At 48.8% G+C, this 7,500-nt stretch overlaps 1 pseudogene; it reads left to right on the top strand.

Annotated features, from left to right (window-relative positions):
• Positions 1-1,791: 1,791 nt before the first annotated feature.
• LOC146720167 (small subunit ribosomal RNA) lies at positions 1,792-2,972 on the top strand (annotated as a pseudogene).
• Positions 2,973-7,500: the final 4,528 nt, after the last annotated feature.

Below are 7,500 nucleotides of genomic sequence, written 5' to 3'. Positions count from 1 at the left end.
AGTGTTCCGTACCGTAATCGCGGTCACCGCAGCTTGCGTGTTGCGTATCATCCGTAATAATTCGAAATATATGTCTCCGACAAGTGGGTTTGAGACACGTTTCGAGTTAGTAATCGGACAGCGCCCTCATGTCGAGCGAGCGCCGAATAGTAAGTAACTTTCGTCCGAAACGTTTTTACGTAGCTCTCCTCGTTGCGGCGCCGTAAATCGTCGTTAAGTGTTCCGGAGGTACCGCCGGCGGTCGTCTGACTTCGAGAGATCATTCGGTCGTCCGGAGGTGCCGCCCGTCCCGGAGGTGTCGCCGGTCGGCCGTAGTTCCCGGAGGTGTTGCCCGGCCCAGAGGTGTCGCCCGGCCCGGAGGTGCCGCCCGACCCGGAGGTGCCGCCCGGCCCGGAGGTACCGTCGGTGCTTATACCTTATTGTCCCGGCATTTCGTTTGTTTCCTTCTTAATTAATGCTAATTATCGTTGTTTGACATTCGCCATACGGCTATCGTGATAATATTTTATCGTACAATAGGACTTTTCGATCGTTCGCTCTCCGCGACAATGTCTCGATTGAACGCGCCTTTCGACGCTCGCGCTCGCATACGGCCGTGCGTAGGACCGTGCGTCGCCGACCGCCTGGCCGGCCGGTTGGGTACTATAAGAGATACGTCGCGCTCGGCGCGTCGAACGAGTCGAGCGAGTCCGGACGAGTCGTAAACGTACTTTCTCGAGTCTCTCGCCACTCCGGCGTGTTTCGACCGCTCTCCGTACCGTCGCCGACCGCTTGGCCGGTCGGTTGGGTACTATAAGAGGTAGGAGAGATTAATATTGTACGTGTCGCGCTCTCGACGTTGACAAACGAAGAATCGCCCGAACGGATCGAGAACGGATTTTGTCGAGTCGCGACTCTGACACGGAGAGAACATTTATATAAAATGTTTGATTTTGGAAACCACGAATATATAAAATAATATACGATCGTCGCAGAACGCGCCGCCGCCAAGTCTTCTCATGCTTGGAGGTTGCGTGTCTCGCGAGAACGTACGTTCGACTCTCGCGTCGTCTCGTATTCCTCTTCGCCGGGGATTACGGTGCGGCTCTTCTCGTTCGTCGCCGAACGCGCGCAAAATTAACGCACACTTATTTATTACGAGCACAGCATTGCCACGAGTCGGTGTCGCAAGACCGAATAGCTCTTATGTGGCGCGCACGCCTCTAGTGTGTTGGCCGCGCGGTTCCCTCTAGTTTCGTACGCAGCAGCGGAATCGTCGCGCTTACCGAGCATCTACTCCACGGATACGAGTTTGCGGGAAGAGTTGCTTCTTCCCGCTCGCTTTGTACGCCGTAGCAAAATCTTATTGCTGGTCGTGTGCGGTTAAACGCGTACGAACCAGACAGAACAGTCCTCGACGTCTAAGCATCGCCATCGTCGATCTAGCGTCAGGGTGAATCGCGCGGTCTCTCGAGACCGCGCATCATAACATTTGGGAGAATAAGAACACGAGTATTTTGATCTTGTGGATTTTTGAACGGAGAGGAGGAGGAAGAAGAGAGGCGGCGGCGTCGGGGGTTTACTCTCGCCTCCGTCGTTCTCTCGTACGCTTTACATAATAGCGTTAAAAACAGCAGAGTGTCGCCGACCGGCTGAGCAAGACCGGCGGCAAATAAAATGGCACATACGAGCGTGTCGCGCGCGCGTCGGTGTTTCGGCATAGAACGCGCGCGCGCGCGAAAAAGAGCTAGCGACGAGTCTTCGGGCTCGCTTGCGAGTTACTCCCTTGCGAGTAACCGAACACGAAGCTCCCTGGTTGATCCTGCCAGTAGTCATATGCTTGTCTCAAAGATTAAGCCATGCATGTCTCAGTGCATGCCGAATTAAGGTGAAACCGCGAATGGCTCATTAAATCAGTTATGGTTCATTAGATTGTACCCACATTTACTTGGATAACTGTGGTAATTCTAGAGCTAATACATGCAAAACAGAGTCCCGACCAGTGATGGAAGGGACGCTTTTATTAGATCAAAACCAATCGGTGGCGGGCGGCTCGCCGTTCGTCCACCGTTTATTTTGGTGACTCTGAATAACTTTGTGCTGATCGCACGGTCCTAGCACCGGCGACGCATCTTTCAAATGTCTGCCTTATCAACTGTCGATGGTAGGTTCTGCGCCTACCATGGTTGTAACGGGTAACGGGGAATCAGGGTTCGATTTCGGAGAGGGAGCCTGAGAAACGGCTACCACATCCAAGGAAGGCAGCAGGCGCGCAAATTACCCACTCCCGGCACGGGGAGGTAGTGACGAAAAATAACGATACGGGACTCATCCGAGGCCCCGTAATCGGAATGAGTACACTTTAAATCCTTTAACGAGGATCCATTGGAGGGCAAGTCTGGTGCCAGCAGCCGCGGTAATTCCAGCTCCAATAGCGTATATTAAAGTTGTTGCGGTTAAAAAGCTCGTAGTTGAATCTGTGTCGCACACCGTCGGTTCACCGCTCGCGGTGTTTAACTGGCGTGATGTGGGACGTCCTACCGGTGGGCTTAGCCTCGCGAGGGGCGGCCCAACTAATATCCCGTCGCGGTGCTCTTTACTGAGTGTCGAGTCGGGCCGGTACGTTTACTTTGAACAAATTAGAGTGCTTAAAGCAGGCTACCTTCGCCTGAATACTGCGTGCATGGAATAATGGAATAGGACCTCGGTTCTATTTTGTTGGTTTTCGGAACCCCGAGGTAATGATTAATAGGGACAGATGGGGGCATTCGTATTGCGACGTTAGAGGTGAAATTCTTGGATCGTCGCAAGACGGACAGAAGCGAAAGCATTTGCCAAAAATGTTTTCATTAATCAAGGACGAAAGTTAGAGGTTCGAAGGCGATCAGATACCGCCCTAGTTCTAACCATAAACGATGCCAGCTAGCGATCCGCCGAAGTTCCTCCGATGACTCGGCGGGCAGCTTCCGGGAAACCAAAGCTTTTGGGTTCCGGGGGAAATATGGTTGCAAAGCTGAAACTTAAAGGAATTGACGGAAGGGCACCACCAGGAGTGGAGCCTGCGGCTTAATTTGACTCAACACGGGAAACCTCACCAGGCCCTGACACCGGAAGGATTGACAGATTGATAGCTCTTTCTTGATTCGGTGGGTGGTGGTGCATGGCCGTTCTTAGTTGGTGGAGCGATTTGTCTGGTTAATTCCGATAACGAACGAGACTCTAGCCTGCTAAATAGGCGTACCCTATGGTATCGCGGAACTTTTGAAAGAAAATCTGCCCGATTTTTTAGAAGAAGTGCCACTATTTGAAAGAAATAAAATGTTCTTTCAACAAGACGGTGCTTGACCACACAACGCCAGGATTGTAACAAACTACTTGAACGAGCAGTGTTCGAGATTCGAACGGTAATAACCCGCGGACAAGAAAGCGTTAAAATATTCATGCATCTCGATCATGCCTCATGCAGCATGCATATAATTTATTAATTAATATCGTGGTCTAACATGCGTATTTTAAATTATATTTAAATTAGCGCTCGGCCGCGAGAGTATACGGATACTCCGCGCCTTCGAAAACAAGCGCTTAAAACAGTCTAAATTGTAAACACCGCTGTCGCGCGAGAGGAGAGAAAAACAAGTAAATAATTACAGTAAACGTTCCTTCACCCTTAATATCACAATAGAACGACAGCAAATGTACTCGAATATTCTAGAATTACAAGGCGTATATAAGCCTTCCTCTCTCGCGACCGCGGCGCTTTTTCCGATTGCTCATCGCGAATAAAGTGTGTTCATACGATAAAGATTGCTTGTCTTTGTCTAATTCATTACCGTTGCTTGCGGACACTTAGTAATTTACGACTCGGCTAATTCTCTCGGTAAATTCGGTGCGGTATATTAATTGTAATTTTTGTTAATAGTTTATATAAATATATTTTTTTTGTGAACGTTACGCGTGTGTCGAGTGTATTGTCTATTTCTCGGTCTCGCTTCCGACCACGTCCTATCCATCTTTCCGTCGCGCACAAGCAGTTTCCTGGACGTTGGATGGGTCGGTATGGCCCGATACGTTGGCCCGCAAGATCCCCGGACCTTAATTCTCTTGATTTCTTTTTATGGGGATACTGTAAGGAATCAATATACAAAACGCTTCCCGAGAACGTCGACGACTTAGAAACCAGATTGCGATATGTAATTTGGAATATCGAAGAGGAAGTAATGGAGAACGTCCAATTAAATTTATTTAAACGCATGCGAGCTTGCATAAGGATGGATGGTGGTCATTTTGAGCACCTATTATAAATTAATCCGCTCTTTTCAGAGCGACCAAAGTCAATCCGCTCTTTTCAGAGCGACCAAAGTCAATCCGCTCTTTTCAGAGCGACCAATACATTTATACATGGAACATCTTGTTCGCAAAACATAATCATTTTTCTCACGTCTCGCTTAAAAAGAAAGGGCAAAACGGGCGGATAATGTTAAGTCATTAAAAAAAATGTATTATAACGTAAAAAATTATAATACGTTATAATATGCCTTTTTTAATAACATAATTATTATACGTTTTAATACATGTCTCGCGTCAATCACATGTTCGGCAACGCCGCGTGATTGTTATCGTCTAGACGTGTCGCGAAGCGTCGCGACGCGTTGCGTCATCCGTCGCCGCAGTCTGTTGTCGTGTCCTTGCCGTGTAAACAATTGTCGTCCGCATCGAGTAACGTGTGCCTTTTTACAAGTAATTTTTAATAATTAATCGGTACACTGAGAGAATTTTCTCTTAAAATTTACCCTAAAAGTTATGGTAATTGTGAGACAATACGGTATGAAAAGAATTTTATTAAAATTTCTCTGATTAATATTTATCACATTAAAAATAATATCTATCACAATAAAATATGAAATATGTGTGATTAATTTTACTAAACTGTATAGTAAAATTAATCAAACATATTTTATATTTTCTTGTGATACATATTATTATTTTTAATATAATAAATAGTAGAGAAATTCTAATAAAATTCTTTCCACATTGTTGAAGATTCGTTCTTCGGATCGAATCCTCGAGGACGATCGAATTTTCTAGAATGTTTTTTTGTTAAATTCCTTAGTGTTTACGCCAAGGAAACACGTGAAACCAACGTGTACACTCGCCGCTAATTGGCGTGTGTACATCGCCTGATTTTCTGATGGTCCAATCGAGGACCCCGATCGGCTGCCGCCCTACGCGAGCTCCGAAATTCGCGCAGCCCTCGAGTCAGTCCTCGAGAGAGCGAGCGCCGAGAAACATAAGTCTCGGTACGCGACGAACTTGTAGAAAGTGAATAAACTAATTTATAAGAGTTTTAACAAGGCTCTGTAATATAAATATAAATTTAACGTATAAGACGGGCAACAAGAGCCAAATCGCGGATGACAATGCGTTATCCTAACGAAACTAAATAATTTTCCGGTTAGAATTAAATACCGGTGCACAAGGCACCAAATTTTACTTGGACACGGCCAAGATTTTAAAATATAAAATAATCTCATATTTGAGATTTAATTTTAATACCCCCTTTTTTTTTTAACCCCCCTACGGAAATTAAATAAATGAATGCAAGAGAAACATATAGATCCGAAAATCGGGGATTCCCGATTCAGCGATTTTCGGATCTATATTTTTCTCTTGCATTCATTTATTTAATTTCCGTAGGGGGGTTAAAAAAAAAAAAAAAAAAAAAAAAGGGGGTATTGAAATTAAATCTCAAATATGAGATTATTTCATATTTTAAAATCTTGGCCGTGTCCAAATAAATTTGGTGCCTTGTGCACCGGTATTTAATTCTAACGGAAAATTATTTAGTTTCGTTAGGATAACGCATTGTCATCCGCGATTTGGCTCTTGTTGCCCGTCTTATACGTTATGCGAGCGCGAGCGCCGAAAGGCGCGTTCAATCGAGACATTGTCGCGGAGAGCGAACGATCGAAAAGTCCTATTGTACGATAAAATATTATCACGATAGCCGTATGGCGAATGTCAAATAACGATAATTAGCATTAATTAAGAAGGAAACAAACGAAATGCCGGGACAATAAGGTATAAGCACCGACGGTACCTCCGGGCCGGGCGGCACCTCCGGGCCGGGCGGCACCTCCGGGTCGGGCGGCACCTCCGGGCCGGGCGACACCTCCGGGAACCACGGCCGACCGGCGGCACCTCCGGGCCGGGCGGCACCTCCGGGCCGGGCGACACCTCCGGGAACCACGGTCGACCGGCGACACCTCCGGACCGGGCGACACCTCCGAGAACCACGGCCGACTGGCGACACCTCCGGGACGGGCGGCACCTCCGGACGACCGAATGATCTCTCGAAGTCAGACGACCGCCGGCGGTACCTCCGGAACACTTAACGACGATTTACGGCGCCGCAACGAGGAGAGCTACGTAAAAACGTTTCGGACGAAAGTTACTATTCGGCGCTCGCTCGACATGAGGGCGCTGTCCGATTACTAACTCGAAACGTGTCTCTCAAACCCACGTGTCGGAGACATATATTTCGAATTATTACGGATGATACGCAACACGCAAGCTGCGGTGACCGCGATTACGGTACGAAACACTCGCCCGATGCGAAATCACGCGCGCGGCAACCGAGACGGCTCGTTACGGGCGTGATTATACGTGCGGCACCACATAACGGCCGGCGTCAACTTAGGGGACGGACGGCACCTCCGGGACGGGCGACACCTCCGGACGACCGAATGATTTCACCAAGTCCGTCGCCCGCCGGCGGTACCTCCGGGGCACTTGACGGCGAGTAGCGCCGCTACGAGAAGATAATGCTACGATACGGAAATACGTTTCGGACAAAGGTTTCGTACTTTTCGACGCTCCGCACGACCGCGCGACACGATTATTACGATATCTGCTAATTCTCGGTTACCACTCGTCGGATGCACAATCTTCGAGATTCTACGACCGATACGTGGACGAATGCAGGCAGGATGCCGATAAGCGAAGCCGGAGTGTTTGCACGAATAAACTTTCCGATGCGTCCTCATTTAATTAATCTCATTTAGCTCGCTCGTTAGCGGTACAAGCGAGAACTCGGGAACAGGCGCAAGTTCGCTCGCAGCGCGTTGCTCTCGCCGGCGAGCGAGAAATTTTTCCAGGCCCGATAGCGGCGTGTTGCCTTGTATGCGGGCGACACCTCCGGCGGCACGCGCCGCCCGTAACCCAAGTACGATCGCGGCGTGTTGCTTTCGTTGGCGGGCGACACCTCCGGCCGCACAAGCCGCTTTTTCCAAGTTCGCTCGCGGCGTGTTGCTTTCGCCGGGCGAGCGACAAATTCTTCCAAGTCCGTTCGCGGCGTGTTGCTTTCGCCGGGCGAGCGAAAAATTCATCCAAGTCCGTTTCGCGGCGTGTTGCTTTCGCCGGGCGAGCGAGAAATTCTTCCAAGTCCGTTCGCGGCGTGTTGCTTTAGTTGGCGGGCGACACCTCCGGCGGCACGCGCCGCCCGTACACAAGTCCGATCGCGGC

The sequence above is a fragment of the Nylanderia fulva genome, unplaced genomic scaffold (genome assembly GCF_048542155.1).
Source record: "Nylanderia fulva isolate GAGA-0341 unplaced genomic scaffold, ASM4854215v1 Scaffold757, whole genome shotgun sequence".
NCBI classification, from domain to species: Eukaryota; Metazoa; Arthropoda; class Insecta; order Hymenoptera; family Formicidae; genus Nylanderia; species Nylanderia fulva.
The sequence above is the reverse complement of the archived record's forward strand: the minus strand, read 5'-3'. Positions and strand labels throughout refer to the sequence as shown.